Raw genomic sequence first — 8,910 nt, 5'->3', positions numbered from 1 at the left:
TGTGTGTGTGAGCGTGCGCACGTTACATGCCTTTATTTATTTTGGAAAGGGTTTGCTCTTGTTTCGTCGTGCCTTGCTTTAAACGATCTGAAAATCCCCCCCTGGATTCAGAAGAATAAATATGCATGGCTTGTAATTCTGTTGCAGCTCTTGCTCCCAGCTGATAGGGTGACGTGGAGTTTGGAGGCTCGCAGATTGGCTTTTTGATTTGGCTTCTTGCTGCAGTTGTGCAAACCTCGCTGGCTCCCAGAAATCGGGCTCAGCGCTTTGCCGTGCGCCGTAATGCTGGGAAGCCTGGACCGAGCCCCGATGGTGTGAGCGCGGGAGCGGGGGAAGCCCAGCAGATTCAGTGGCAGTCTGGGGTACAATCCATTTTCTCTTCCCCCCTCCCTCGACCCCCATTCATCTCCGTCCTCCCCGTCCTCCTCCCCCTCCGCCAGATCTCCCTTCCCTCCCCGAACTCCACCGCTCCACGGAGCTGAAGATCAAGGCTGGTGGATTTATCAACATTTTACCTCCACCCCCACCCCCTTTTCCAGATGCACCTCCCCGCTCACCCTGACAGCTGCAAAAGAGAGCACAGGTTTTGTAGCGAGCGAGGCAACTTGGACTGACATGCAAAGGCGAATCCCCCCCGTACCCGCACACACCGTCGGTGAATCACCGGGAGATGCGATGAGCTCCCTTTAGGAACCGGAAGGATTTGTACTGGGGAGCCGGCGGAGCACCCCCCTCCCCCGCACCCCCCGCCCGACCCTCCAAAAAAAAAAAAAAAAAAAAAGTCAGGAAAGCAGCCAGAAGGGGTAAGTAAGAGGGTGCTACCCCCTGCTCCATAGGAGACGCAAGGCTGGCGGTTAAGTTTCCTGCTATCAAGTGGGGCTTCATGCCTTGCATGCGAATGGCCGCGGAGCCGGGGGTGCTGGGGGCGGGGGGGGGGGTTGCTCTTTGCAGGCTGGTCTGCCGGGCTGGGGCGGGGGAGAAGGGGATTTAACGTTGCCCAGGCGCTGGCAGCTCGCTTCATTCGTGCTGTTTTGCCGGAGCCGCGGCGACTACCCGTGTGTGTGTGTGTGTATGTGTGCGTGTGTATGTGTGGGTGCGTGTGTGTGCGCTGCGGGGGGAGGGCTTTGCATACGGCGCGGAGCGGGCGCTGCGGGATGGATGCGCGGCGGGGACCGGGCCGGGCGCTGCGGGGCCGGGGCCTTGGCGGAGGGAGGGAATGAAGGAGGGAGCGGTGGGAGCCGCCGAGCCCCGCCGGGGAGCAGCCCGAGCTCGCGGTACCGTGCGCGGCGGCCCCGGGATCCCTCCCGCCGCCGGGCGGGGGTGCCCCGTCTCGGCACGGCTCGGTGCGGCGCGGCCCGCAGGGATGCCGGGGAGCCCGGAGGTGGGGGGGGGGCGGCTCTGCCCGGTGCTGCCGGGCGGGGGAAGCGCCTCTTATGCAGTGCTATAAATTTCTCTTTTTGGTTTTTTTCCTTATAATTTCCTTTTTTCCATTTTTTTTTTTTTTCCGCCGGGGGGAGGCCGGGCCGGGCCATCCCCGGCCGCGGGCCGCCGTCCCGGGCAGCTGTCGCTCTCCGTCCGCCGGGGCTGGCTTGTTTACCCCGGGTGTCAAATATAGCTGCTGCGCCAGGCTCTGCCCTAAATAGGGCACGGGGCCGCTGGCGGGGCCCCCGCAGCCCCCGACTGGCAGCGGGGGAGAAATGATACACACACACGCACGCATACGAGCTGACCTAAATGTTGGGTAATTTCGTGTTCTCCCTTCCTCCCAGCCTTTCTTTTTCACCTGCGTCTAAAGTATCTATCACCCTGGGTGGGAGATGAAACCCTTGCAACTGTTTTGGGTGTTTTTTTACAGTTATTCTAAAATGTGAGGCTATGGCCCTTTCCCCTTCCTCCCCCCCCAAGTGGAGCTGTAGCGTAATTGTTGCGTTCGTGGCTCCTCGGTTTGCTCCTGGGCTTGTTCTAGGGGTTTCACCCTAAAAATCTGTTTCAAATTTAAGGTGAGACACTGGAGGAACAGTGGGGGTGAGAATGGGCGCCTTATGCGCATCCCCTCCTCATGCTTGTATGTGTATTCCTTTAATTTAATCTCTTTGTAGAGCAAAAGGGTGATTTTGTTGAGCTATGTTTTATTTCTGGAGAGGACAGGGCTGGAAGACTTAGGTAACAGTCAGCAGAGTCTTCCCATTCAAGAGCGCTCATCCCATGCTCTCTGGGAGCCTGGCAGAAGGCCTGGGAGAGCAGAGCTGGCTTTGGGGGACTGCTGAGACACAGAGGCCTTGAAGGTGCTCTGTAGGCTCGGTGCAGCGGGGAGAGGCATCGCTCCCCTGTGGCACAAGCATTTCCAGGGAGTCCCTAACCCTGCTCCCTCCACTGCTGTTGCAGGCGTTTGTTTACCCTGATCGTGGTTTAGCTAAGAAAGTAAGTCATGTTTGGTGCTTACATTCAGGCTTCTGTGGTCAACTGGAACAAGACTTGTTCCCTGAACAGAAGTAGTGATGTTAGAGAAGAGCACGTCCAGCTACTGCTGAGGATTGCCTGGGGAGGAGCGAGAGCAGCCCAGGAGCCCTCAGTGCCGGTGCTAGCTTGCAACATGATGGCAGTCAAATCAGTTACCCCCTAATGTAAATCAAAGGGTGTAATGTCAACCGGGATGGGGAAGGAGGGGACTGAATGGGAATGGATAGAGAACCCTAGGTAAAAGGTGCAGTATGGCAGCCGGTGGTTGTTTTTTTTTTTTACCTAAGCCAAATACGAGTCCTGTTCTAGTAAGCCGGTGGTTCAAGCGTTTCCCAAGTGCCCAAGGTATGACAGATTGTGGTAATCCCGCTGCTGAGGTCCTGTGTGAGGGCAGCAGAAGTGCAGGTAGGCTCCCAGTCTCTGGCAAGCTTCCAGCGTGCTGCTGGGCAACTTGTTTCCTCTCCCTGGGCCTCATTCATATCATTAATATTTTTCTACCTGTGTGGGGATTTGGCGAGGATATGGTTGCAATAGCTAGTGGGTGACAGGGTATGAGAGGGAAGGTGGATGCTTGTCCCTTGCAGAGAGATTGCCCCCTTCCTCGGCAAAGCCGCCACCTGAGAGGATGGCACTGGTGACTGCAGATGCCGTTGCCAGGTAGGGTAGTCCTTTCCATTGCCCTGGGCAGCGTGGAAAGCACACTCTGTGCTGTCTTGGACACCAGCAGCCAGAATAGGAGAGCACACGTGGAATGGGATACTGAGCATGGCCTGGGTTGTGCACCGCACTGTGCTCTGAAGGCTCTTGCTGGGCTGGTGGGAGCTGCCTGGTCTGACCAGAGCAGACTTTGTTGTTGGGAGTCACGGGCAGTTGTTCGTGGCGGTCGCAGGGCACTCAGGACACTGCTCCTCAGCTTGGCTGGCTTGTAGGAAGGAAAGAGGTACTCAGGGAGGAATCCAGCCTCCCTGCTTCCTCTGCCTTCCTCTGGAGCTGGCAGGGCTGAAGTCAGATGAGGCTGGTCAAATCCTGAGTGTGTCAAATCCTAGGGTATTGCTGATAGGACAGGGAAGGGTTTTTCTAAGGTCCTGGGCTGACCTGCTGCCATGTCATGCCTGGTCCTGCACCCACCCCTTGGCTTCAGAGGGCCCTTCCTGCTATGGGCATCCTCCACCCCAAGGCTGGGAAGTACCATAATGGAGTGCGTCAGCACTTTTTGTTAGAAACCAAGTTAAGATGTATTCCCTCCGCCAATATTTTCAAGTGAAGCACTATACAGATAAATGGTTTGTCTGTCAGGTTTTTGTTTGCTTGTTTTAAACAAACAGCATCAGTCTCCTCCCCTAAGCTTCCCCAATGACCAAGTGGCATTGACAAATAGTTCCTTGTTCTTTGTTGCTGTCGTGTTTCAGATGCCTTTCGTGTGCTTCAACAGTTAAAAAGATGGCTTTGATTGCTGGCCAAATTTCTGTTTTGTTTTGTTTTGTTTTTTTAATCAGGTAGTAACATCTGATCCTATATTTAAAAAAAAAAAAAGTGAAGGAAATTAAATTACACAGACAAAACATCTTAATAGGGGAAAAAACATCTCTGAAGCCAGGAAATTGATAGTTGTGACGCTCTGTCTACCATCACCCACTGTGGTTAGGTATCTTGTCATAGATTAATGCCATTGTTGATTTACTGTTTAGATAATGGTAACTCCTAAAGGCATCATCCTGGTTGGGGGCCCATGTTTTGAAGTGCCATACAAACGTCTAATCAATTATATTCTTTGTCCTGAAGAATTTCATGCATTGAGAGATACACTAGATCACAAGCTGTTCTTGGGACACCTTTAATAAACCTTCTGTGCTGCTGAGCTCACGGTCCTGCATTGACTGATTTCAGTCACCTGTGGCTGTGGGGTTTGGGGCTGAAGATGAGCATGCTGTCCCTGCTCACCTCCAGAATGAAATCCAGGAGCCACCTCAAGTCTCCTGCAGCTTCAGTGGGCTGCTGGGCTGCCTGGGGACTAATGTGGTATGGATGTTACCAAACCATAAGGTGGTATGGTTTGCTGCTCTCCTTCCCCTCTGCTCTCTCTGCCTTAATGCTTTAAACTGCAGGCTCTGGTTGAGGGCCGTCACAGATGTTTGTGCGCAAAGTTCAGCATGATGGCCTCCCAGTCTCCCCTCTAGGCACTTCTGTCACAGGGTTTTGCAGGAATAGCAAGGCATCGGGTGGCCGGGATATGTCATGCCATTCTGAAAGTACCACCACCACCCCATCTTGCCAGTGTTGCAATGAGAAGACCCAGGTGCCGTTGTTCCCATGGTACAGCATTGTAATTAGTTCACCCCATAAGATGCATTTATAAACAGGTGACAATCTTGCCCCCATGCTCCTCCAACTCTCAATTTTCTGGTAATTCTGTCTTAAAATCCGCTTGCTGGAGTCTTTGATCACACAGCTGAGCTGTCGCTGATGTCTCTGACAGTTGACATCATGGGAGAGAGGGGAGCTTAGGGCTCTTAACATTTCTTTTATGATAGCTTGTTTTCTAACGAAACACTCCAATGAGGATTTTCCATCATAATAAAACAGGGAGCTTTTCCAGAGCACTCAGATTTAAGGAAAAGCTGCTGTTTCCATTCAGCATTTCCATTCACTAGCAGATTATTTCACGGCTGCAGAACTGGACTTGCTCTGTTTGCTGCCTTCCTCTATTCTGCTGTCTTTTTACCTAAGCTTCCTAACTCAGGACAGTAGCGGAGACAGCCAGGTCAAGAGCAATCAGAAATACTAAATATCCTATGCTGCTGGGCATGTTTTGCAACCAGGGAGGTGTCAAAGAGTTTTAGAAACTATAGATATATGAGACTGCATTGCCACAGCTTTCACCATCACCCTCTCTGAAGCTGGTACTTGGAGGCTGTCTCAAAGCAAACAGCAGCACCCTCCCAGCAGCAACGCAGAATATGTTTTTAATCAAAAGAAATGTAGCGATGCAGGGATGTACCTGTGAGAGGGCACTTAGATTTGACTGCTGAGGTTGTGTTGAAGGTGACATGTCCAGGAGTGAAGGGGGGCTGACAGCGCCGACAGTGCAAGGTGCCCTGCCAGTGTGTTCGTATGCTGTGTGCTGGTGGGAGCTGGTTTCCTTCCCCGTGCCAGAGCGGGGGCAAAAGCAGGGAGAGCTGGAGCATATCTGCACCTCGCTCTGCTGTCGGGCTGCAGCTCCCTCTGGATGTGTCCTACCTGCCCTCAGTGCGAGTAGTGGTAGGAGAGAATCTGTCACCACAGTCCAGGCAGGCTGCGAAACCTTCCTCTGCCCCAGTGCCACAGCTCCCCGCAGCCAAAATGGGGAAGGGTGGTGCTGCCTCTGCCATGTACTGCTGGCCCATTCCAGCTGGTGTCGGATGGGGACTCGGGGTAATGCTCTGTGTGAATGTCACCCCCGTTTTTGGGCCATGATGCAGGTATTGTCAGGGGGTGATCGATCATCGACTGTTTGCAAGCGATAGGGGATGCAGGAACCAGGTGCTCTAAGGGGTTGCTGTAACGTTCTGGTCCATGGCCCTTCGCATTCTTCCCTGTTCTATGTTGGGTTATTGCGTGGCCCAGGTGGGGGAAATCGCGCCAAGCACCAAGTGGCCTAAGGAGGAGGGGGTTGCACCACCACAGAGAAGACACTCTCCTTTTGCCCTCCATACTATTTGCTGTTGGGTAAATTTGGTTTTGGGCACTGAGGGCTGGATGTCTTGGTTTACCACCTTGAGATGGACCTTCCGTGGCAGGAAGTAATATCTTGATGTTGAGCTTATGTTCTCCTTAATAGCACCTTTGTCTTCTTCCGTGTTTTTGGTTGGGAATACTCAGTGACCCTTGAACACGCATGTTGGGTGGGAAAAATGGAGGTGGAGATATGTCTCTGCATAGCAGGACGAGGGTGTTAAATGGTCCGGGAGGCGTTGCAGGATTCACCGCTGCAAGAGGCAAACCTGCCCCTTCCCATACAGCTAATGCCCCTACCGTGCTTGTCATTTGCGCGTTGGTTTCTACAGCCTTTCCACCCTGGCTGCTTGTTCCTGCTCCTGTCCCACCGCCTGCAGGGTACTGGCACAGTGGCATGTGCGGCCAGGTGCTGGGTTCAGCTTGCTTTTCAGCCAGATCAGTTCCTGGTTCTTATTCATGGCATAGCCACGCAAACAGTTATGCCAACAAAAAAGGGGAGAGCTAGTTCAGAGCGGGAACAACCAACCAGCAGTGGAAAACGTTCAGGTTGGCTTAAGAAGCCCTGCTTCCACCTGTAAAGCTGCTGTCTGAATTGCCTGCAGCAGTTAAGGCTTGGAGTTGGTTCAGCCTTGAAGTCTGCTCTTGATGAGATGGATAGTCCTGAATGTAAATTAGTTGCAAAGAACCTAAGAGTGATGGGGTCTGCAAAGCACTTCCTAAGCTATTAAGAGGCACAAGAATCAGCAGAAAAACAAGACAAAATAATTTTTAATATAAAATCTTCCGAAGAACATGCACAGGGGTTGACCTTGATTTAAAAAAAAAAAATTAAACGGAGAGTCTAGGCCAAGCTATTTCTCAGACGCAACATGCCAAATGGACTCAGGTTCTTCAAGAAGAGAATAAACTGAGAACTTCCCCTCTGCTCTCAATTCTCTCAAGTCCCTTGAAAGCTTCGCACTAACACTCAGCACTTCATCAACAACAATCTCTCCATGTTGAAGCCTCCAGACTGCATTCCCTGGCAGTGCAAGTGGGAGCGGTGCCAACTGTTTTATTAGGTTTGCACCCACGAAACCCACTAGCAGGCAAGGACCTGACTCCTTGTCCTCACGGGGCCGCAGCGGGCTAAGTTTGTACTGCTGCCCTGCGCTCGCTGAGGGTGCTGCGCTCAGCCAGCGTGTGAGTCCTGGGTGACCTGCCTGCCTTGGGGATAACTGGGGGCCCCTGTGTGAGGACCTGAGGTCCAGAGTGGGGTGGAGGTCTCAGTGTTGTTGTTTTCTTCAAGGTGCAAGGCAAGGTGGGTCTCTCTGTGCATGCTTTTCCTTTGCAAAGGATCCCGATGAGGGATAATGACGTGCTGCTGCTTTTGTTTTGGCAGCCCCAGACAAGAATGAGCCTTTCAAAGCTTGGGTTATAGGAGGCAAGCAGAGTTAGACGTGACAGGCTATTCTGTCTGAGCATCTTGGTGATGGGTGCACTAGACGTTGCCCTCACATAAATTACCACCTGCTCTCACTCTTTAAGCATCATTTTTTCCTTCCATTTTAACCTTCCAGAGCAGTTTCAGGTTCACTTCTTCTAGTAAATGTTTCCTTTTCTCCAACTTAAATAATCCATCTCCCCAAAGCTGACCTGACAGATGTTTCCCCCGCAGTGACCCTGCGCGCACGGCTCACTTCATGAAACCCTGGCTTCCATGGGGAAATGCAGCACCAGCAGCGACCCTGCTGGTGTCCCAGCTAAAAATAAAGCCTGTCCCTCCTGGCAGTGTTGGGCTTTGCTTTTAAGTAGGTAGGCAGTTTTACCCATTGGCTGCACTGTGCTCTTGTGCCAGGCAGAAGGCACAGCTTAACCTTCAGAGCACGATGGAACTGCCTTCCCTCTGGGGAATCTCACTGGGAGACTGAAGGTGAGAAGATGCTCAGCTGCACTTGGTGCACCTACGTCACTCCCAAAAAACTGCCAGCTTGTCTGTTGCCTGCCTAGATCCATCTCCTTGCTGCTTCATGCATCCCAGTGAGTCATGAACACCCCTCCTTCCCTCAGCTCTGTCCTTTTCCCTCCTCTGCTTTTCCTTCTTAAATATACAGAGTTCTTCATGATTCTCCAGTAACTGCCCCAACTCCCCGCTTCCCTCAACAGCTCCATGCCTTCTATCTTCCCAGTCTTCTAGGAGCATGCCTCACGTGTGCAACCCCCGCTCCGTTTGTCCTCTGTGTGTGGCTTTCTGCCTGTCTCTCAGGTCCATATGGGCTTGGCTGCTGGGACAAAGCAAGAGGTCGGCCCAGTCAGGAAGCAGATGCTCAGTTAAGAAGGGCCTTTCCAGCTTTCACTGTATACACACATGAGCGAGTTTCACAAAAACTGGTAAAGTTGAAATATGCTCTGGAGCAAGAGGAGGGCTGGTGAATCTATGGATAGTTTGAGTGTTTCCACGCACATCTATTTTTCCTTTGAGTCTTCCAGTACTTATTTTATTTCCTATGGCATTGAGTTCCATAGATTGCACAAATGCACAGCACCGAATTTAGAACGTTTCCAGTGCTCACTAGATAAAATACCCTGAGTTTGGGAGCTTTAAGTTGGTGTTAGCCTAGAGCTTCTTTTGACCGCGTTGGCCAACTCTGTCCCTCTGACCAAAGCTGATTTCCCAGTAAAGGCTGAGACAGGGGACATGGGAGTTGTGAAAGGGGATGTGGGAGTTGTACTTGGTTGTGCAGGATTCCAGAAACC

General features: G+C 52.2%; 1 protein-coding gene across 4 annotated transcripts in view; it reads left to right on the top strand.

Annotated features, from left to right (window-relative positions):
* Window positions 1-766: 766 nt before the first annotated feature.
* Window positions 767-8,910, top strand: part of SLC8A3 (solute carrier family 8 member A3) — a 117,311-nt gene continuing 109,167 nt past the window's right edge. For all 4 annotated transcript variants that reach the window (XM_054200591.1, XM_054200589.1, XM_054200590.1 and 1 more), the window contains exon 1: window positions 767-803. The gene's annotated coding sequence lies outside the window, so the exon portion shown is untranslated. The remainder of the gene's footprint in view (window positions 804-8,910) is intronic.

This window comes from Rissa tridactyla, chromosome 4, assembly GCF_028500815.1.
Source record: "Rissa tridactyla isolate bRisTri1 chromosome 4, bRisTri1.patW.cur.20221130, whole genome shotgun sequence".
NCBI lineage: Eukaryota > Metazoa > Chordata > Aves > Charadriiformes > Laridae > Rissa > Rissa tridactyla.
This window is presented reverse-complemented; position numbering and strand designations above follow the sequence as displayed.